Source organism: Capra hircus, chromosome 22 (genome assembly GCF_001704415.2).
Source record: "Capra hircus breed San Clemente chromosome 22, ASM170441v1, whole genome shotgun sequence".
In the NCBI taxonomy this organism is placed as follows: Eukaryota; Metazoa; Chordata; class Mammalia; order Artiodactyla; family Bovidae; genus Capra; species Capra hircus.
In genome coordinates, this window is record NC_030829.1 from 26,085,852 (window position 1) to 26,109,584 (window position 23,733).

The window sequence follows — 23,733 nt, forward strand, 5'->3', positions numbered from 1 at the left end:
GACATAGTGGTCAAAGTGACAAGCGAGAAAGAGGATTTTAACTGTGACATTTAGGTCTTAGTGGAGAAGGATGACAATAAAAGGCAGAAATCCTGTGAGAGAAAGGTTGCAGTGGTTTAGTGATTAGAAGACTGAACAAGGAATTTTCCAGAATGGCTCATGAGAAATAAATCTTAGTGTGTCAAGAAGAAAGCTAAAGCAAGTTTTACAGTTGTTTAAAGTGGAGAAAGAATACAGAGGACAGAGAATAGCAAACTGCTAAAGGGAGATGAGAGAAAAGGCACTCTCAGCTACAGTAAAAATATATTTTGCTAAATCAAAAGAAACTACAGGGAAACCTAGGATGCTTGTCTTTCAGTAGTCCCAATCATTTTTAAAAATAGAAACTCATTATAGAAACCTCAGCTTACAACTACCATGAATTTCTGCCATCTGTTTCATTTTTTTTCTCAAATCCAAGAGAGCAGAATTTAACATTTATAAGGCTTCAGGTTATATCATCGAAAAATGAAACCTGTTCAGAAAATTTGTATTTCTTAAATAAGGAAACCTTTTATCAGTCACAAATGATTTGTCATTAAAAGACCTTTAAGACAAAATCATACAACCTGAGTCCAAGTCTTGCGTTCACACATATGAGTTAATGAGTTTCCTTAGTTTTTTGAACAGGATGAATACATACCTTGCGTATATAACTAGCTGCTATGAGTATCAAATCAAATGATGCACCTATACAGTGTCTTTCATTCAAAGACAATTCACAGCATTACCAGGATAGAATTAAATTCACCATAGCACAGCATTTTAGGGTTATGTATATTGCACATTGCCTGTGGAAATAATTTTTGCAATATGAAAATTATGGTGCAGTACTTTTCAGCAAGACTGCGGGAGAAACACGTCAACTCACTTCTATCAGAAGGCTGGGATTCACAGGTACAAGAAAAATGGCATGCATGGTTTCCAAGCACTCATAGAAAAATGCCATGCTATAGAAGGAAGAATATGATGGAGCGTTTTGAGAAAATAGAGAAGCAATGAGAACACAAGTTGAACCTGCATCAGGCATGGCGGTAGCTGTTCTTTAGCTTCTCTCAGTGAACATCTGAAGAGAAAGAAATATCCCAAGCAAGCTCCCCTGCTGTATCTTCTTCACCTGTTTCTTGTTCTGAGCACAGAAGATATAGGAATAATGGTCCTTGCTACCCGTTAGCATCTTCTCATTACAGTCATGCTTCTGAAAGGTACAGGTAAAGGAGGCTTGCCGCCAAATGTATAATCATCATTTCAGGCCAAGAAGCCTACTTCCTTTTCCATCTGTGGCTATAATGGACAAATAGAAGGAAATGGAGCAGCTCTTTTATTTCCCTCCTCAAGTCAGAGGTTTGCACAATCTAAGTAGTCTCCTTGATTCCTGGCATTCCAGTTTCACCTTGGCCCTTCTGACTCAGATGAAGAGCCTCCTGGTTCTCCCAAGCCCAAACCACTTCTAAGGTAAAAGGAAAAGAGTAAGGATAAACATAAGTGCATCAGAGGACAAAAGCCCAGAGCCCAGACAAAAGCCCAGAAAAGCCCATCCCACTAAAGAATCTTTGGCCAAAACTATTCTTGGCCAACTTACCCCTCTTTTCTCTCAGCTCTAGCCTCTCTCTCCAGACAAAACTATGGGTACTTCCATGGAGCCCACATTCATCCTCATGTCACACTCCCTTCTCAAAGTCAAGTTTCTTCCTAAGCTTAAGATAGTTAGGAAGATATTTAGATATTTAGGAAGATATTTAGGAAGACTTAAGATATTTAGGAAGTGAGGAAGAGAAAGGAGTGTCCACTCGGGACAGAGAATGGTTCTACTTGTTCCTCATTTTCTTCCACTTTCTAATCAATCATGTATGGAGGAAACAGTGTCACAGCAGGATTGATAATTCTATTATGAGCATGGATTTTTACAAAATTTCTTCCTTTCCTGTCTACTAGCATCCTCCAGCAATGTAGTTAGAGGAGTCCTCCCTTTGAAAAGGGGTTGGTCTTTGATAGCTTGGACCAACGGATTCCAGTGGAAGCATTGCTCCAGGGCTGGACTTCAACAAAACTGACAGTTTTCTAAGTTGAGCTCTCGGAGCCCTGAGCCATTATGTAAAGTCCAACAACCTGTTGGAGAGACCGGTGAAAAGATCATGTGGCTACATGAAAAGGAAAAGGAGACCAGCTGAGCTCAATGCCACTGGCCAAAGCAGGACACATGCAAGCAAAGCCACCTTGGGGCCCTCAGTCCAGCTTAGCCACCATCTGAAAATCACCATGTGACCTCAGTTGTCATGCGGTAGAGCTGAAGAAATGACTCACAAAATAATGAGATTTCATAGAATGAAATTTTAACTTGTTTAAGTTATGGGTTAGTTTACTATGTAGCAGTAGATAAATCGGACAATGCCCCTTCACATTTTACAAACTGCTATTAATACATAATCACATTTCTGAATCAGTTTTCATCATTGCCTTTCTTAGCTACACATAAGCCTCCAGGTATTTTTCTTCCAAACAATAAGCAGCTTGTACATTTCCCCAGTAATCTCATATGCAAAACACATATCTACTGAGTTCTTAAACATATGGTGAATTCCCAGTACACAATTCAAAAAAGAAATGATGAAAATGACATGAACTGAATTTCAGAAGTCAATGGAATGGTGAGGGTACTTACAAATCACAGTTTCCCTAAGTGATAGTAAGAGTACACAAAAATGAACGATGATTCCCTTGCAGAAGGTGATACTAAATCTCATCTGCAAACAACAGTACCTTGGATAGTTACCAGTGCATTGTTTCTAGAAGGATATCTTGTAAAAGGTTTGGAGGTTTTATCATTGCTGTTTTGTATTTGTATTTAACATTCTTAAGCAGCTGTATCACTAGTTAAGAGGGCTTTGGATGATTTTCAGATAAACGATCTGTACTCCTATAGGTGATACATAAAAATGTTTCTTTGTTTTATCCTAAACTGTATTGTGGTCTCTTACTGACCCAGGACCAGCCATATACCCATGATCTCTGGGTTGTCTTTTTCTAATCTTTCTATCCTTCTCCCTTGCTGAAGAGATGTTAGCTGTGAATTCTTTTGTCTGTGAATGAATCTGCAACATTTCCTTCATCTGTTCTAACCTGCAGTTTACACTTCATCATCCACTAAAATAAAACAATTGAACTTATTGAGATGGTTCTAAATTAAAAGTAAACAGTCACTGAATGAGGCAGGTATTTCCATAATAAAATGTTTGCAGTTGGTGAATTTTTGCAGAGATAAGATTTAGGTTGCTATGATTTTGTTTGTTTGTTTGTTTTTGTTTTGTTTTTTGTTTTTAGATACCAGCCTAGGATTTAAATACTGGAGGTAGCTATGAGTAAACTCCAAATGAATACCTATCATTATAGTCATTGATCTATATTTTCAGTCTTATTTGCAATAGTAAAACACTATGGATAAAATGAGTGTTTAATACCATTAAATACTGAATGTATCATTCAGTATTTTAGGACATCTACACAGGTCAAAATAGATTGGGATTGAAAGGATTTAATAGCATACATTAATTACAGAATAATAAATTACTCTGTATAATTCAAGGCCTCCAATTTTATCTTTTAAATATGTATGTACTTGGGTAGCTGCATAATTACTTCAGTCTTCCTTCCACCTCAGTTTTAGACTGAGTTGTGAACAGTGCACACCCTTCTGCCCACCCCATGCACGGATACACTTACAGCCACCCACATAATCTTGTTTCATTTATGGAACTAGTTTTAAATAACCAAGAACATATTGGAATGCAATCTTCAAACATACTAAAAGCATTGCAAATCCAGCTGAATAAAAATCAAGACTAGGTCTTCCGTTCCTTTCATAGGACACAGAACTAAATGTGCAGCCAAATTATCCTCCCATTAAGGTCACATTCTCGTTTTTGGAGGAGAAAATCAAAGGCGTCTACCCCAGAAGCATCCAGTCTATTAAACTTGGGAAATGATGACACACACCTTGCTGTCCCTCCTCATCAGTTCAGAATTTGGAGGGGCAAAGGAAGTGGAATGCTTGCTCAATTGAGGCAGTAAATACTAGGCTGTAGCAGACTGTTTTACTGTTAAATACAGTAATGGGTTTTTAATGGCTGCTGTCCAAAGTTACACTGGAGAAAAATGGCTTATTAGTAATAATAATAGCTGGCACTTTTATCTTCAAAGCACTTTACAAATATTAGCTCATTAATCCTCTAACTGCCACTGGGAGGGTGCGTTAATGTTTCTATCCTCAGTTTACAGCTTGTGAGACAGGAAAATAGAAGGTAGAAACCAAGTTTTCAAAAGGAGGTTTTGTGTATGGAGGTCAATTTCCAATTCAAACAACTCATATCAATTTATATATATAATTGAATGGTATTCACTCTGATGACTGTTATTCCTTTTTTGAGGGGATAATAATTAAGGTCAAGTTCAATTTTTTTTAACTTGATTCACATGAGATTCACCTGAATTGCTCATTCCTGGTCCTTTAGCACTATTTCAAGCAAATCAATTGTGTTCAGAATCTTTTCAGCCCAAATCAATTACATGCAGAAACTTGTATGCATGGGAAAAGGTCTCTTGAGACCCTTTGAAATTTAGCTCCACTGAGAGTTGCTGGAGATCACAATGTGAAACAGGGTCAAGGTCAAATTTAAACACCTTTATTCTGGCTTTCTATTTTTAACCATTCACTCAGATCTCCTTTCCGGAAGATACTGTATGTCTCAAATTAATGAACAATAATGAACAACCCAAACAGTCTATTAATCCTTCTGGTGTAGTCTGTAGATGGTAAAATTATTATTGGTTTTCTTTCTTTACTTGCCACCAAGGACAATGTTTTCAATTCTTTGCCATTGTACAATGCCTTAAGTATTTTAATTGAATAAATTATTTCCCCACTGTAATTAGATGCATTGTAGAGAACAAGTTTACAAATTCTCTGAATTTATAATACAAAAATAAATGCATTTGTTAAGGAGCCAAGTGCTATGCTCTAAAGAAGCAGGCATGGATCAAACAAAAGCCTTATAGCAAATTCATTCCATATAATCCAAGGAAATGGGATCTACTGTCTAGATAAAGCAGAAAGCAAACACATTTCTGCCACTATCTATTACATAAAAAAGTCTTTTGGAGTCAGTGTTCAAGAATGCTATTGTTATTTTGCATATTAAAAAATTAACATTTTTCTAAATACCACATACCCCCAAAATCAAATACCTCTCAAAATTCCCAAATATATTGACCATGCCTAGAATAGGGTTGATTTTTTCCTCCAAAGCCTTATCTTAATTGACAGCTGCTAATAAAGACAGTGTCACCATTATGATAGGTGTCATTTTCAAAAACAGCCAGCCTGGGATATGGCATCTGCCATTGCCAACTATGTCTATCTTAATCTGGAGTGGCACATACACCTTTGTGGGAATGCCAACCGTGTAATGCAATTGGTTACATATAATACCCAGACGTGAGGGAAATCTATGCATATTGAGATTACAGAGTATCAGAAACATTTCTGCCAAGAAATAAAAGATGGTAATGAAGGCAACCAAAAGGTTTGGTGAACGTGAAGTTTGATTTTTACATATAGTAGTGCCCAGGACACATTTTAGGAGGACTCAGACATCAGACACTTTTATGACATGATTTTGCAGAAAACACAAATGTCTTTCTTTCCCAATGTATCTCCCACATGGGAGTGTCTCACAGCAAATCTTTGCAACAAGAATTTTAAATCCTCTTTTTAAATGCCACCACTCTGAGGATTAGCATTTAATATCATTTAATACTTTAGGAGGAGCCCTTAATTATCTACTTTCCATATGACAAAATAATACACAGAAGAGGCAAATCTGGATGTCCCTTGACAAAGACCATAGTTAGAGAATCCTGCTAATCCTGGGGTGCTGGTACTATGGATATTGCCTAGGTGGGAAATGAAGTCCAAGAGTGAAGAGAATGGGTATGTAATGAACTGAATGTGTGTCTCTTCCAAATTCATATGTTGAAACCCTAATCTCAATGAAAAGCTATTTGGAGGTGTAGCATTTGCAAGGGAATAGGATCATGAGGGTGGTGCCCTCTTGAGTGTGATTAGTGGCCTTATAAAAGGGATACTGGAGAACTCTTGAACTCTTTTTGTCATTCTCACCATGAAGGTATAGTGAGAAGTCAGCAGTCTGCAAATCAGAAGAAGGCTTTCATAAGAACCAGACTATACAGGAATCCTGATGTCAAGCTTCCAGTCCCCAGAACTGTGAGAAACAAATTTCTATTGTTTATAAACCTCCCCTTCTGTGGTACTTTGTTACAGTAGTCTTGACTAAGATGGGGTGTTTAGGGGTCTCTTGGACTCAAAGGTAGCACAGTGTAGTAGTTAAAGAGCTTGAGGCTGGAGATTAGATACTTTTGAGTTGGAGTATTACTGGCTTGGCCACTTGCAAGTCATACTGTGTGACCCTGGACAAGGACATCCTATGTCTGTGACACTCAGCATTAAATGAATATTATCATAACAGTACCTTCCTCCAAACACTGATCCAGAGATTATAAAATACATCATTAACATTTAGTAAGGGACAGATAATTTGACTGTTTGCCTGGCATAGCCTCAGTTCTGTCTCTAGCACAAAGCAGTTACTCAATAAAAGCCTTTAATGATTGGTCACTGTGAATGTCTCATAGCATATCCAATAAATTAATCATTTAATCAGTCAATGTATATTGGAATTAACGAAGCTATAAAAAAAATCAAATCTCCTTATCTTTGGGCAGGGTTATATTCAACCTTGGACAGAAAACTGGTGAATTTTTCAGTATTTCCCCTAGACTCATTGCATTCCCTCAGCTTATGTTAACTCTGAATTTGCTTTTTAAAAACAAATCAGTTATACAATATTTCTCTTTTCTTTCAAAGAAGGAAATTTAAAAGCTGTAGAGTGTATTATGAACTGAGTTACATACGACAGTATCTGCACTTTCATTCTGGCTTCACCACTGCCCAGCCCACTATTCAACCTTCAGTTCAGTTCAGTCAGTTCAGTCACTCAGTCGTGTCAGACTCTTTGCGACCCCATGAATCACAGCACGCCAGGCCTCCCTGTCCATCATCAATTCCCGGAGTTCACCCAGACTCATGTGCATCGAGTCGGTGATGCCATCCAGCCATCTCATCCTCTGTCATCCCCTTCTTCTCCTGCCCCTAGTCCTTCCCAGCATCAGGGTATTTTCCAATGAGTCAACTCTTCACATGAAGTGGCCAAAGTATTGGAGTTTCAGCCTCAGCATCAATCCATCCAATGAACACCCAGGACTGGTCTCCTTTAAGATGGACTGGTTGGATCTCCTTGCAGTCCAAGGGACTCTCAAGAGTCTTCTTCAACATCACAGTTCAAAAGCATCAATTCTTTGGTGCTCAGCTTTCTTCACAGTCCAACTCTCACATCCATACATGACTACTGGAAAAACCCTAGCCTTGACTAGACGGACCTTTGTTGGCAAAGTTAAGATCTCTGCTTTTCAATATGTTATCTAGGTTGGTCATAAGTTTCCTTCCAAGTGTTGAATGTCAAGGGTCTCAGAAAAACTCAATACTTGTCTTCCACTTGAACCTTTGCACAGGAGATGTGTTTTTCTTTGAACACATAAATATATAAGACATCCCATAGTAAGCTGATATCCTGTCACATCACTTTGTTTAGTGGTCTTCAACACAGTAACAAACTAAACTCACAGTCAGCTCTAATAGCACAAATCATTAAAAATCTCCAAAAAATTCTCACCAATTTACTTTCTATTACTTTGGAAACTATGTTCCTTAGCCAGGGTAAATACAAATGTATCATATCAGGATGCTGCCAATATATCCCTGATCTAGTTTCTCATCCTCTTTATCCTGATAACACTGCACCACAGAGAGGGAGCCTTTCAGAGATCCAAATATCCAGGTCACAATGACTTTAGGCGATCAGAGTATTATCTGAGGGTATCTCCGTCTTGGGTACATCTGTAATTCCTAGAGTTAAAATCACCACTTACAGCAAAAGCTTTTGTTAGGGAGGAACCTCTGCTAAAAATGCAAACCTGTTACCAAAGAAGCTAGAATCCATTGTTTGCATTATTCACTGTTCTTACAGCTTTCTCTTGGAAGGCAGAGATTAATTCAAAGGAAAGGGCAAGTTTGTTTTGAAGTTTGAAGCTTCTACTGAAACCCACTTCTGGCCATGAGCATGCCCACCTGGGGCAATGAAGGAGGATCAGAGGAAGGAATAACAAACAGGAAGCGGAGATGATGGCCTTGAATGCAGATTTCAGGATTTTCCCTTTTGTTCAGCTTTTGGCAGTTCGGGTTTTCTTCTTCCCCCTTACACAAGTTCCATAAAAGTGAAGCCTTTGGGGGTGTGCTGGATATTCTTCAGGAGCTCTCCAGATTCATATTGATTCTCCACCTTCCTCCAGGCTGCTCTGGGCAGAGGGAACCAACTGCAGCACATCACTTGGACCAGCCTCCTTTGTCCTCTGCCTGCTGATGGGTACAGCCACTGGGAGGAAGCAGCAGGAGATCTTGGGGTAGGAGGAGACCAGTGTCCTGTGACTTGACAATGGCTGTGTTCCTCTAAAACCACAGGTTCTGTCTGCAACCTTCCCCAGAACTATGGCTCCCATCCTTTCAGTAACTTCTTTCTCCTGTCATCCCTCTAGACTAAGGGCAGTAATAGATCAGGGTTGCCTCAGTAGGCTTTCCTTGTTGGCTTCCCTCAACTCTGCCCCAAAAGATGCGGTTGGTTTCTTCTTTAAACTCCCTTCAATTGCCCCATTTGAGTACCACTTATACACAAGGAAAAAAAAAATCAAGTGAAAGCAAGAGAGTGCCAACTTTCACCCAGAGGAGATAAAAAACTCTGGGTCCTTTAACACTGCCAAGAGAACATGCTACCCTGTTCCACTGGATGGCACTCTGCCACCAGGGCATTCAAGTCCAGCACTGCAAGATCATCACGTCTCTCAGGATGAGTCAGAAATACGAATTTTATGTGACATCCCTGGTTTTAAAATATTGGCTTAAATATTTTCTAAATATGTCTTAGGCCAAAGAAAACACATATGTAGCCTGGGTTCAGTCCAAGGGACATAGGGCTGGATCTTAAATAGACTACAGTGCCTCTTAAAAAAAAAAAATCTGCTTTCTGTTATAATGCAGAATTATATCAAGAAACATAGAAATTCTTATCTATACAACTCTTTCCTACACAATTAATTAATCTAAAAACAATAACTTTCTCTCCCTCGTTTGAAATTTCATAGCTAAAACAGAACTATCTGGAACCCAAAAGTGACAAGAATCTTGTCTAGGATTCTTATCTAGATTGTTCTAAATGTATGAATCTAATCAAATCATATAGTTTCTGCATGGCTCTCTCCATTCATCCGCAAAATCAGGATAATGACTTTTTTCCTACCATCTTCACAGGGACATTTGGCTGAAAAATGAAATAATATATAGCAAATGAAAAGCACATTTGAGCTCTTCAGAGAATAAAGTGCTGTATAAACCAAAGGGATTACTAAGAAAAACCTCAGTTTTGTCAGAGCTTTTCTTCTTTTCCAACCACATTTCATGATGCCAAGGTAACTGTAAGTCAATGCCTCAGGCCAGCACAATGTTATAGAAGACCTCTCCAAGTTCTCAACTCCGGCATTACTATTTCACTGGACTTTTTCAAAAATCCACATGCCTGGTCACCACTTCCAAGAATTCTTACTGAATTTATCTGGGTTGGCAGTTTTTAAAAAGTTCTCTAGATGATTCTCATTTCAGTCAAGCCTGAAAACTACTACCCAGGATTTTTCAAACCTGAAATAATCACTACCTACATATGAACATCTAATTGATGTAATCAACAAAGTTCCATGATTTTAACAGTAACATAATGTACTGTGCCATGCTGTGCTGAGTAGCTCAGTTGTGTCTGACTCTTTGCCCACCAGGCTCCTCTGTCCATGGGGATTCTCCAGGCAAGAATACTAGAGTGGGTTGCCATGCCCTCTTCCAGGGCATCTTCCCAATCCAGGGATCAAACTCAGGTCTCCTGCATTGCAAGCAGATTCTTTACCAGCTGAGCCACCAGTAAGTTCACACTTATTCATATACATAGACACAGTCATGTCTATCTTTTTTCCATTCACACACTGAGCATGATAAAAATTATTATAATAAAAAGCCAGAATTTATTGAGTGCTTAATGCATTCCAGTAAGTTGTCTACCTAGATTGCTGCATATAACGCTCATAATAACACACGTGAGCTGGGTACAGATTTGTTGTTGTTTAGTCACTAAGCCGTGTCCAAATCTGTGCAGCCTCATGAACTGCAGCATGCCAGGCTCCTCTGTCCTCCACTATCTCCTGGGTTTGTTCAGTTTCATGCCCACTGAGTCAGTGATGCCATCTAATCATCTCATTCTCTGCCACCCCCTTCTCCTTTTGCCTTCCCAGCATCACAGTCTTTCCAATAAGTTGGCCCTTCACATCATGTGGCCAAAATATTGGAGTTTAATGAATATTCAGAGTTGATTTCCTTTAGGACTGACTGGTTTGGGTATAGATAGTGCTCCACATCTCCACAGACAAAATCAGTTGTAGAGAGGTTAAAATGACTTACTCAGGACCACGCATTGAGGAATTAACAGAACTGGACTGGGAACCCTGGCAGCCTGGCTCTTATAGCCGTGATATTTATGTAATAACTACCATACCCTGTTTGCTTCCCACTGTGACAGAACCTGTAGTGTTTAAAAGGTAAGTAAAATGAAGCATGTGGCCTCAAAAAGATTCTGCCATCTGATCGGGGAAATGTGATGCAGACTAAACTTCACAGGTTAAACAGGGAAATAGTACACTGTCGTCCCTGGAATGAGGGAGAGGTGGATTGGAAAATGGGCAATGCCTGGCTTTACTAAGCTCCTACTTCACAACTATAGAGGAAATGAGATGTACTCAGACATCCGAAGAGAGAATGTAATAAGACCACCAAGGGAAAAAAAAAAACTGGTCAAAGAACAGACTGCATTTATATATTAGACATATATTATTCTTATCACCTCCTGGTATCACTTGGATTGAATGTTCATGCCTCCCTAAATTTACCAAATTATCATCTCCACCAGCAAACCACAACTTTTGAAGAATTCACCACAGTTCAAAATTTATTTCTGATTCTTACTGAAAAATTGTACACAAACCCAACTGTAACACACATGTATACACACACACACACACACACACACACAGACTCTTAATGTGATTTCCAAAGAGGTAAACAAGTTGCAATTTTTGGTAGTAATAAACTAATGTGAAAATTAAGTACAAATTTTTACAGAAAAATTTTAATAACTGAAAACAGTATTCTTTCTCTTTGTACTTTTATTATCTAAACACAATGGGAATGTAAGCAAGACCATTTTTTTATCCACAATACATAAAATCTCAATTAGTTATGGTCTATTTGTGCACTGACTAAAAACATTCGTTAACAAAACAGAATTTTCTAGTTTACTGGATAAATATACCAGGAGAAACTGCAGAATAATGTTAGGTTGCCAAGCAACCGCTGCTCTACTCCCTCATTCATCAAGCTTCTTATCCCAGTGCTAGAGAATTCCAACCAATTTGTTTCTTGGGAAAATTATAGTGACTTTCAGTAACACAATAACACTTTTATTCTCAGAAGATAAACTTGGATGTTCTTTTGATCAAAGGGATGTGTCAATTCATTATTCTCTACGTGGTGCTAATGAGAAAGCTATAATTAACCAACTACACTATTGCAGACACACATAAAATAAACTGCAGTAATTAGTAACGTTTAAGGTGTTAACCAGCCTCCAAAATTAGAAAATACAGAATCTTTCCCCCAATAAAGATGCAGAGAAAGGAGAAATCACCATAGCTAATTAAACTGAGAATTGTTTCCATTCCCTACCCTCCCCCCCCCCCAAAAGTGGGAGAGGCACAGGATCACTGAAATGTGAGAGATTTCATTTTAAAAGCAGAGAAAATGGCTCAGTGCCAAAATTTACCTGTAGGTAGACATAAATGCTGGAGAATAATGTAATCTTTTCTATGAAAGAATGCTTAGCACAATATTTTTCCAGGAATGAACAGAAAGAATATTATGCTTTCACTCATTAGCTGTGTTAACTTAGCATATTGTATGTAAATCACCATAATAATTGCATTCTCTTCAGACTGAATTAGTTAGTTAGAATGAAGCTGTAATCAAAATGTTCATAATTGAAAATATAGTATTCTTGGTCTCGTTTTGAAAAAATAACAAGGAACACTGATTGAATCAAATAATACAGTACATCACTGAAAATAGCCTCTCTAGGTTATACCTTAGCATGTCAATTAGCTCCCCAAATCTGGATTTGTCTTGGTTTTTTACTGTTACCCTTTGTCTTCAGCCTAACTTCAGCTTTCCACGTGCAAAATCTAAGACTGACTTTTTAGATTTTAGATTTTTTTTTAGGAAAAATATAAAATAGTAAAAAGCTAAATTTTGCTTCTGAAATGTATTAGACTCTATGCACTGCTGGCTGTCATAAATCAAAGGGCAAAATAATTTCCAATAAATGGAACATTTAATGCCAATGCTCCTGGGAAAGAATATGTAAATGATCACATGAATTTCAGGCAAGCTGTCACAGTAATTCCTCAAGGTACCCTTTAAAGATGACATATTCACTGTGAAGAAGGGGGCATTGGTTGTCTTGCAAAAGTCAAACTTGAAGCAATACTCCACTGTATGAACTGATACAGGGCTTCCTGACATTCATTTCTTCAAATCTAATGCCATTAGCCACCCTCTATTACTTAATTTTCTTTTATGAGATAAAAATTGGTAGAATCTCAAATCTGCCTTAAATCATTACTTTCACTTTGATTTCCCCATTAAAAATGAGTCTGTCTAAAATATTTTTAAAAGCAAATTTGGGTCAAACAACCTTCAATCTTCAAAGATTTCAGAAGCTAATTATAAAATCCAAGCTCCAATTCAGCAAATATTTTCCTAGGTGAGGTCTATTTTGTAAAAGTCATAAGGAGCTTTGTGATGGTGACATCTGTCTGGTTTCACTTGCTTCAGAGCCATCAAAATATGCCAATATTCTAAAAAGCAAGTAATTTTTAAATGAATTTAATACTAGTTCATTTCATGACATGAATTCACTTTAAGGTAATAAATATATTACGTGCAATATCAAATTCTAGCAGACTTGTAATTAGGTAAAGGGGATATATAACTTGCTCATTACTGGATATGTTGGAGCACCTGTACAACCAAGAGCAGTAATAAACATCCATAGCCTTTTCTTTAAAGGAAAGGGCCCATAAGCTGCAACAGAGAACAACCTGAATTATCAGGTTAATCATTAATCATTAATCATCACAGTTCTGAACTTCTGCAGTGAAGAACAGAAATATGCCTGGAAAGAGATTTTAATGAACTGTCCTAGCCAGTACTCTTACTTGCCCAGGAATAACTATTTGTTTGCATTTATTCACTGACAATATTCAAGAGTTTGTGAGAAACGGTTATACACTATGTGCCCTGCCATACTGGAGGGAAATCCACAGCAGTACTTAAGTCCGTAAAATAGAAATCCCCATTATACACTAGACTCTAGAACCAAGTTAAATTTTGAAAGTCACAGGGTGATCCATCCTAAAAATAATGAAATTAAGCCAACTGCAACATTAGCAGATGAGAGAGGAGACATTTTTACCCACAAAGCAGTAAAGTCAATTTTTTGTTCTCCTGTTACTAAAAGTTTCCCTAAACAGCTTTCTAAGCTTCTTTCTCCATCCCAGTCGGTTAATTTATGTCTTCCAATCTGCTGGAAATCAAAGCTTTTAGAAGATAAACTGGACAGTAATACTAATGTCAATCGATGGTCTCCAAAATTAGACATCAGTATTTTGCCTTCAGTAAAAACACAGAGAAAAGAGAAGACGCCTTATCTACTTAAATTGAGGATTAATTTATAATAACAGGAAACGGGGTCAGCAACCATAACTTTAGTGTTGATTACGCATCAGACGCTGAGCTAAACTGTTTACTGGAATTATCTTACTCCATTTGTTCAAAAACCCAAAAAAGAAGGTATTGATACTATCCCTATTATTTAAAAGGGGAAACTGAGGCAGGGGGTAAACGACTCGTCCGAAACCACACATCTCAGAGCTATGAACCCACGTCAGCGCGGCGAGAGACTCTGCCTTGCACGAGCCCAGGTGGCTCACCAGGTGCCCACCTCCGCGCGCACGCGCAAACGTGCCCCCTACCTCGGGCGTTCCGTGAGCGCGCCATCGCGCACGCGCATGCCCTGGCACCACTTGCCAGCTCTGGGGGCTCTTTGGGAGCTCCCCCACCCCGGCGGAGCTGAACCCCGGCGCCACTCGCGTATGGATGAACCTGTCTTCCTCCGCGCCTTGCCGCCCTCCGGTGTCACTACACACCTGCCTTCAGTAGCTCACCTCCTACCCCTTCGCCGCCCGCCCTTCGTGACAGCCTGACCACCCAACCCCGCGCTCGCCCCAGGATGCGACTCGGGGTGTGGGTACCTGAGCCCTCGCGGTGGCGGCTTCTTCAGCCCCCGGCTTTTCGCAGGAATTCCTCAGTCCTGCCACCGGCTGAGAAAGTGAGGCTCGCAGTGAGCAAGCGGAGTGGGAATGAAGGGGCTGGCTGGTGTTCCCCAGCTTCCCGGCTCCAGTCCCAGCTCTCCAGATTAATCACTTTCTCCCTGCTCCCCCCAACCCCCACGCACATTCTCACTCAAAAAAAGAAGGGAGGGAGAGAGGCACAAAGAGGAAGAAGGGACCATCCGTGACTGGCATCTCTTAGCTCCCCCAGCTCCGCTACCAGGGAGCCATGGCAACCACGCCCCCGACCTGCCCCCTCATCCCCTCGGTGGTCTGGGGAGGTGGAGCCCCTAACCCTCCCGGTTTTCTCGTCCCCCATCCCCGCCTCACCGACCCAGGTGTCCAAAATCTCCCTTTTCAAGCTGACGGCGCGTATCAAACCTCACCGGCATGTGTAATCGTCCCTTGAGAGTGGGAGCATGACAGTGGGGCGGCTGTGTTGGAGAAAGAGAACTGAGCCCTCCGACCCAAGAGATGGTAGTGGGCAGGGAGGAGTCATGCCAGGACTGACCCTCAAACCCAGCTGGACTTCGCTGCCCCCACCCGGGTGAGGCTGGAATCTCCAGGAGGGTCTGGAATCCCCTCCAGAAGGTAGCAAGAGATGCAGGTAAGGGAGGCTGGAGAAAAGACAGAGTCAACCTACCTACCCGTGACCAAGAGGAGAAAGTGGGAGCTGGAGGATTCGAGGAGCCGCTTTACTCCTTCCCACTGACCAGAACCTCCTGAATCCAGCCTCGGCCACCAGGGGGCGGGGCTGGGAAAGGGGGTGTCTCTAACTGGCTGAAGGCTGAGGGAACCTCGGACCACCCTACTTTGTGCAATGACGGAGCCCTGACTACGCACCATCACCGACCCACCATGGGTTGAATCCCTCCCCGCTGGATCAAACCCATTATCCTCCTTTGATCTCGCTCAGAGTTGGGGAGCTCCCCGGGGCTAACAAGACAGAAGCACATTAACCATAGCCCCCCACCTCCCACCCCCGGCACACCTGAGTCGCCCCCAGTACCAGATCCGTTCTGTACCTTCCTTCGAGGAAACCTCTCCTTTAAGCTGGCTTGGAGCGGGAGAAGGGCGTGGAAGTCCAGCAGCTCCCGGCGGATGCACGGGAGTTTCTCGCCGGCAGCTCCCAGCCGATCTGCACGCGGGTCTGCCCGCGGAGAGGCCGCCGCGCCCCTCCCACCGCCGGCAGTGGCCGCGAGGACGCGGACCTGTTCTGGCTTGCTCTCGGATCCACACCCTCCCCGCAGAGGGAGGCTCGCGCAGCTCCTCTCTGCGGTGGTTCTGCCCACCCACCCCACACCCACGCCGCTTATTCCCCCTCCCTTTCCTCGCTCCCTTGGGACAGCGAGAGTTTCAGGCTTAAGGCTTTTATTTCACGGTGAAAAGCAAGGGACGAAGCCCAAACTTTGCTCGCCATTTTCTACGTCTATGGTTAAAAGAGGTAGGATCTGCCCCTTTTATCTGCAAAAGAGAAATTTTAAAGTCCGTCTGCCTTCTGATAGCTCCACTCAATACATATTCCAGACACAGGTCGCCAGTCTGGTTTTCTCCCAGAGCTGCATGTTGGAGGGGTGTGGTGCCATGGACCTTTTTTTTTTTTTTTGCTATCATTACTCATTTAGAGGCGTGATGAGGCTTGCTATCTAATTTAGAAATAATGCTACTTCCGTAAACTGGCAAATTATTGTTATTGGAATGTATGCACCTTCTTCTGTTACCATTTTTTAGTTGTCCTATTACTTATGGTCTATAATTTTATCATATTGTTCCTTAACATTTTTTCCTACTTATTCTGTATTAATTCACTAATGAATTAATTATAAAATAGAAAAAAGTCTTGGGTACTTATTTCCACTACAAAAGGCCACTTCTGTTGCCTTATTAATTCCCCCCAGAAATGCAATTTTTATTTGAAGATTCCAAAATTAATCTGGGAAAGTTACAATCTTTGCAGTATAAAGTGATTTTTTATACCCCTTTCATTTTTTCCCTCACCATAATCGTATTTTCCAAAAATTTCACACAGTACCACTTTTTAAAAAAATTTGTTGAATTTAAGTTCTCTTTGATGGTTAGAGAATCATTGACTTCTAAGTTTTACTCTACTAAGGCAGTGAGATTGACCTTACAGTCTGGTTTTGTCCATTGAACAATGAGGGCATTTAGAGATGTGAGCCCCCGTCAGAGCTGGATGCCACTATAGTGAGCAACAAGGGGAAGGCAACTCAGGATTCTGCTTCAGAAGCAACTGAATAAAATATTTTGAAAATGAATAAATGGACTTTTAAATTTTAATAATTGCTAACCTTGGAGCTCCAATTCTGTCAGTTCATGTGTGGGCATGGCTCTTACTGACTGTGTGGCAAATTGCAAATGCAAGTGAGGGCAGGATATGTCCTGAGTTTAAACTGAACTGCTGGAGTAATTTCTTTGCCCGAGGCATCATTATTCACATGGCATGTTTTCTAAAGTAGAAACAAAGATAAAATATTGAATAAAATTCCGACAGGGAAAGTACTGTATTTGTAAGAAAACATTTCAGAGGTCAAGAAGACACAAAGCTAAGTTGATCTCCTGAGTATCTCACCTTCTTGGAAGCATCTGCTGAGCAGAAGACTCAGAACTCCAACCTGGTCAAAGCAACAGAGTACTGAAACCTATTGCTCTTCTTTGCTTTATGGTATGTTTGCTTGACATTTGGATTCCTATTTAAAAAAAAAAACAACAACAACAAATGTTTGTTCAGCACCTACTAATTAGCAGTCATTGTTCTAGGAGCCAGAGTACAGTGGAAAATTCAACAGGCAAGGCTAGTTGCTTGCTTTTAAATTAACTACCCAAAGATATAGAAGAGAATAGCAAGGCATGATACCTGAAACAAGAAGGTGATGTGTCAGTTCTTAAACATGAGTTTTTCTTAAAAGGGGAAAAAATATGATTCTGAATGTAAACTAGGAAATAGCCCAAGAGTAAACCTATGGCTTAAGGACAAACATTAAGTCCTCATGTACACAAAAAACTTTACCCCAGGCAAGTACATTTTAAGAAAGAAGTGAGGGAGAGAGGGAAAAGGTAGGCTAGGGAAAAGGAAGGAAAGGAGGGAGGAAGGAAGACAGGCGAATGATTAACCAAGAAAGGAAAATAGAATTTGAGAGAAAGAAAGTATTTTATCCAACTAAATAAAATTTGTTTGTTTTTTAAGGAATTCAAAATGGAGGCAGTGACTTAAACTTCCATATCCAAGAAACACTTCATAGTTATTACCTCCAAGGATAATTTCATATTTTTAATACATTGTCAAGGACAGGCAACCAATTCAGGTTTTCCCATCCCAAGAAACTTACAGATCTACTGCCTCTGCTTCTAGAAAGACTGGAACCTAACACCAGAAGGCAGCCAGCCTTCAGCCTGTATGGATGTTTGCTGAAGATACCTTCTGCTGCTGCTCTGAAATCCTCTCTTGGCTCCTATTCTCCGGTCTGACACTCTATTCAGCACATTTCTCACTCTACAAACAGTCCTTATCTATCAGCCGTCACACCTTTGCATGTGGGTGCTAGAGAAAGACTGGATACTTATGTCACATGAAAATGTGATTGCATTAGCCTTGAAAGGTGTGAATTTCTTGCTCACAATTGAGGAAGATCGTGGAAAATAAAATTTCAGCTATCAAATCACAAATGCAAGGGAGAAAAGGACTTCTTTCATGAATAGAAGCAGAAGGTGAGAGAGATAGGCTGGTCATCTGGAAAAAAAAGAGGAAGGATATTAAAAGCCGGGGTATTTTTCAGCTTTTACTGCTGATTTACTACCTACCCTCGGCCTGAACCATCATTTGGTATCATTCCCAGAGTAGGGCCATTGAAGGAATATTGGCTCTTGGCAAAGGCTAGTAGCTAGTGATATGGCATCATTCCTAGAAAAATTGTTTAGCAGAAGAGCTATAGTTTTGGAAATGGCATTTCAGTCTAGCAGTTCAGAACAGTCACAGATCGACAGAGGTTTTCCAGCCAACTGCTGTAATAAAGGAAAGCAGGATCTTTCCACTGAGGGATAAACCCTCAAAGGCAACCTTGGAAGTACAAAGCAGCCACCTTAGCTTAGATATTAATAAAGCAAAAGAGGACCATATTAACTCTGAGGAGTTAAAATGACAGAGTCGATACTCCTTTAACTTGTCCTTTAATGTGAGAACAAAAGGACATGTATTAAAAATCAAAGGGCAATAATTCTGGAACAAATACAAAGGTAAAATCTTGTATTTCGTGCTGTGGATCATTAATATGTGTGATTCACCCTTAGGAGGTCATGGAACCAGATACTTTCATTGGATTTTAATAGGACTAAATAATTCTATGGTCATTAATAACACTTTACTTATATAGCTAAAACATTGCTTGTATCTTGTCAAATTTCAGGCTTCAAGGCATTTGTTGGTTTCTTGTGGAGATCAGAAAGATTTCCTGTCCTCCAGTTAGAAACACCTAACTGTCAATTATGGCTGGCTTATTTTCATATTGGTGATTCGTTCCAAAGTCCTAGGCAACCAAGTTTTATTCACATTTATTGGGGGAAAAGCCTGATATTTGGGGAAGATGAGAATTTCATCTGAATCTGTACTCCAAACATAGCATAAAATCTTTTCAATCTGGTAAGGACCTCAGCTAACATATTCTCCTACAGCTTCTTTTTATACTTGAGGTAGGTAAGGTTCAGAAGTTTTCTCAAGGTGGTACAACTAGTTAGTGGCCTATAAAATATTTTTTTGAATCTCCTTGTTTTTAATCTTGTATCATTTTAGAATGTGACAAGCCACTGCAATTCTGGAAGATAATTTATTCCAATTTTGCTACAGCAAACAAAACGTATGCTAAATAGTGAGATAGTGAGTGATGCACAAGAATATTGGAGAAGGCAGTGGCAACCCACTCCAGTACTCTTGCCTGGAAAATCCCAAGGGCAGAAGAGCCTGGTAGGCTGCAGTCCATGGGGTCACGAAGAGTCAGACACGACTGAGTGACTTCACTTTCCTATTTCACTTTCATACATTGGAAAAGGAAATGGCAACCCACTCCATTCTCTTGCCTGGAGAATCCCAGGGACGGCGGAGCCTGGTGGGCTGCTGTCTGTGGGGTTGCACAGAGTCAGACATGACTGAAGCGACTTAGCAGCAGCAGCAGCAGCACAAGAATAAGGACTGATCATTACAGAAAACATAGTTCAGCTGAAGTAAAGGACTTAGTTTATCTTTTTCATCTATTCTGTCTTGTTGGTTTTGGCCAGTAAGTCTTACTGCTGTCTGTATAATGTAACCACTTTAGAGAAAAAGGAGAGAACTAGTGGGTCTTCTTAATATAAGACATTATGTATGGCAGGATGTTTACTCCCCTCTCCTCCTGCCTCACCCCTCAAATCTGTTCTTTTTTAATTCCTGGGCACATGGCCACCTACTAAAAGACTGTATTTCCCAGTTTCTCTCATGACAAAGTGTAAACCAAAGACGAGGTTCTCGCTAAAGGGACATGAAGAGAAATGTAGTTGGCAATTTCCAGGTCATCGACTTAAAAATAATCTAGATTCTTTTAGCTCTTTTTCGTTCTAGCTAGCCTGCAATGGTTAAAGTCTTACATTGAAGATGACAAAAGAGCATCTAGGAACCTGCTTATTACCATGAACCGACTTTATCTCTTCTTTGAGCCAGTGTCTTCTGGGGTCTCTGTATTATATTTATTTAACCTTTCTCCAAAGTAATACAACTGTTATCTCAATCATCAGAGCAATTTCAGAGCAGTAAAGTAAAATAAAAATGGAGGTACAGTGGATACTGCTATTTTTTAAAAATTTCCCTGCATTTATCTGCATTAATATGGCTCAACCAGTGCTAGGGAATAACAAATCCCCCTATGTTTATTTGGCTGAGTGGAGGCTCATTCCAATGCTTCCTCTCTACTTCTGGTCCAGGTGATACAGTCATGACCAACCAATATATTCCATCCCTCTGCTCAGAGCAATGAAAGGCAGATTCAAATGGAGTCAACCAGAGACATATCTTGGACTTACTCTGAACAACTGGGATAAAAAGTGATGATTGCTCAGCAGGTCTGATGTAAGTGAGACTGCTTCTTATCAACACTTAGAGCATGCCTGAGAATGAAACCATGGGGGAAAGAAAAAGAGAGAGACAGATACTTGATATTCTTATTAGAAGACCTTGATCTTCAAATAAGCTCAAAGTTCACTGTTTATTAAAAGCTAAAACTGAAATAAATCTCAATTTGTAGCTAGGTGAATGGAAAATAATTTCCATAAAATAATTTGCATTGGTTTCCTGTTTCTTGTGATCAAAATCATTTTTTTTTCACTATAACTGCCCAAGTAAGATTATTATCTTGGGATAAGTAATCTCAGATATGCAGATGACACCACCCTCATGGCAGAAAGTAAAGAAGAACTAAAGAGCCTCTTGATGAAAGTGAAAGCGGAGAGTGAAAAAGTTGGCTTAAAGCTCAACATTCAGAAAACTAAGATCATGGCATCCAGTCCCATCACTTCATGGCAAATAGATGGGGAAACAGTGGCTGAATTTATTTTTCTGGGCTCCAAAATCACTGCAGATGGTGATTGCAGCCATGAAATTAAAAGACGCTTATTCTTTGGAAGAAAAATTATGACCAACCTGGATAGCATATTGAAAAGCAGAGACATTACTTTGTCAACAAAGGTCCGTCTGGTCAAGGTTATGGTTTTTCCAGTAGTCATGTATGGAATTTCTTGTAGTAGTCATGTATGTATTTCTTTTTTCTATAAAGAAAGCTGAGCACCGAAGAATTGATGCTTGTGAACTGTGGTGGTGGAGAAGACTCTTGAGAGTCCCTTGGACTGTAAGGAGATCCAACCACTCCATCCTAAAGGAAATCAGCCCTGAATATTCATTGGAAGGACTGATGCTGAAGCTGGAACTTTAGTACTTTGGCCACCTGATGTGAAGAGCTGACTCATTTGAAAAGACCCCGATGCTGGGAAAGATTGAGGGCAGAAGGAGAAGGGGATTACAGAGGATGAGGTGGTTGGATGGTATCACCGACTCAATGGACATGGCTTTGGGTATACTCCGGGAGTTGGTGATGGACGGGGAGGCCTGGCATGCTGCGGTTCATGGGGTGGCAAAGAGTCGGATACGACTGAGCAACTGAACTGACTGAAGTTGTTTAGTAAGAGGGATGTGCATGGCAAAAAGTCTCCTTTCCATGACATTACCTATCTGGTTGGCAGTGACGCCTTTAAATACTCTGCCTAAAGGATTCCACCCTATATCTGAATTCAGCAGGAAAGAACAAAGTGATCTATTAATGATGCCTGACATTAATATTATACAAAAAGTGATTCTCATGTTCCATATGTATTTGTCATCCTTGTTTTAAGGCATTCTTAAAATTTGACATAAATCTAGATGTATGGAGGCCTTACTTTTTTAAAAAAAATTATGATATAATAGTACATTCTTTGGGGGCATGTTTTTCACTCTTTAAAAGAGAGCCCTAGACCAATTAGTATTCCCGTATAGTGTTTAGGGGCCATAACTCATACTTTCAATTGACTTTTTTCCCTGCAAAATAAACAAATTAATTAGCAGAGATGTGTCTAAAGCACAAACTGCTGTTAATAACGTGTTTTACTGTGTTAATAGAAACCATAATACAATTATTTAGTCATTGCATTGGATTTATTTTCTTTCAGGGGTTAAATGAGACTTATCAATCTATTTTTTCATGCCGTTTTCAGAACATGATAAACAGACAAACTCAATAAGGCATTCCAAACTCTATTCCATAGAACAGTAAGCCCACAGCAAGGATTCTGAATCCCCTGTTTGTACTGACATGAAAGATTTGCCTTAGTGTGTGGGCATTAGTTCGTCTATCTTCCGCTACATAGCAGAATTATACTCAGTAAGTTTAAGGATGTCCATAAATTTGGACCCAGGATTTCCACTTCAATGACTCTATATAATTTGAATAACTTAAAACACAGGATATTTACTGTCTTTTTCACTCAGGTAGTTTTTTGCCAGCTCATACTAAAACACTTAAAGGCACATAACTATAGGCATGAATAATACATAAAAGTATTACATAACGTATATTGCCCGTGTTCCCTTCAAACAAGCAAAATTTACTGACTTGTTTAGTTTTCCTACTGCTTAGTCTATACACTAATACAAATGTGAAATACATTAAAAATTTTTCCTATCTCATATAAAGAAGCCATCTTAAAAGTTTCCTCAAATTAAGTATATTTTAATATCTCAAATATACATAAAAGAGGAAATTTGGATGATGAAAGTCTGAAATATTTCAGGGTTCCTGAAATATTCTGGTGCAATATCCAGAGAAAATATATAGGAATCGACAAGTACAATGAATATATGCAATGCAGATAATAACGAACAAACACAAGGCACAATTCCAGTTAAAGCCCTTGATAATATTTTTGCTAATGAAGAAACAATACAAAAGAAAAAAGTAAAGCTTAAATATAATTGCATTACCCAATTTTAGGACAGATGCCATTTTAGAGGTCATGCAACCATTTCAGAAAAATATAACTCATTACGTTTTATTACACTGGGTGTGTCTGATGGCGCTAGTGGTAAGGAACATGGCAGCCAATGCAGGAGATGCAGGTTTGCTCCCCTGGTCATGCAAATCCCCTGGGGAAGGAAATGGCAACCCAGTCCATATTTTCGCCTGGGAAATCCCGTGAACAGAGGAGCCTGGTGGGCTATAGTCTATGGGGTTGCAAAGAGTCAGACACGACTGAAACAACGTAGCATGCACATTATTATATTAATAAATAATAAAATCAGCAATTATACTCAATATGTTTAAGGATGTCCATAAACTTGGACCCAGGACTTCTGCTTCTATGATTCTATAGCATGTAAATAACTTGAAATACAGGTAACTC

The 23,733-nt window shown here is 39.8% G+C and overlaps 1 protein-coding gene across 3 annotated transcripts in view; it reads right to left on the reverse strand.

Moving 5' to 3' along the window:
* Positions 1-15,998, reverse strand: part of CHL1 (cell adhesion molecule L1 like) — a 229,538-nt gene extending 213,540 nt beyond the window's left edge. For 2 of the 3 annotated variants that reach the window (XM_013973659.2, XM_005695720.3), the window contains exon 1: positions 15,789-15,998. The gene's annotated coding sequence lies outside the window, so the exon portion shown is untranslated. Of the gene's footprint in view, positions 1-15,410; positions 15,493-15,788 lie in introns of those variants that run through there. The other variant, XM_005695721.3, reaches the window with a different exon arrangement.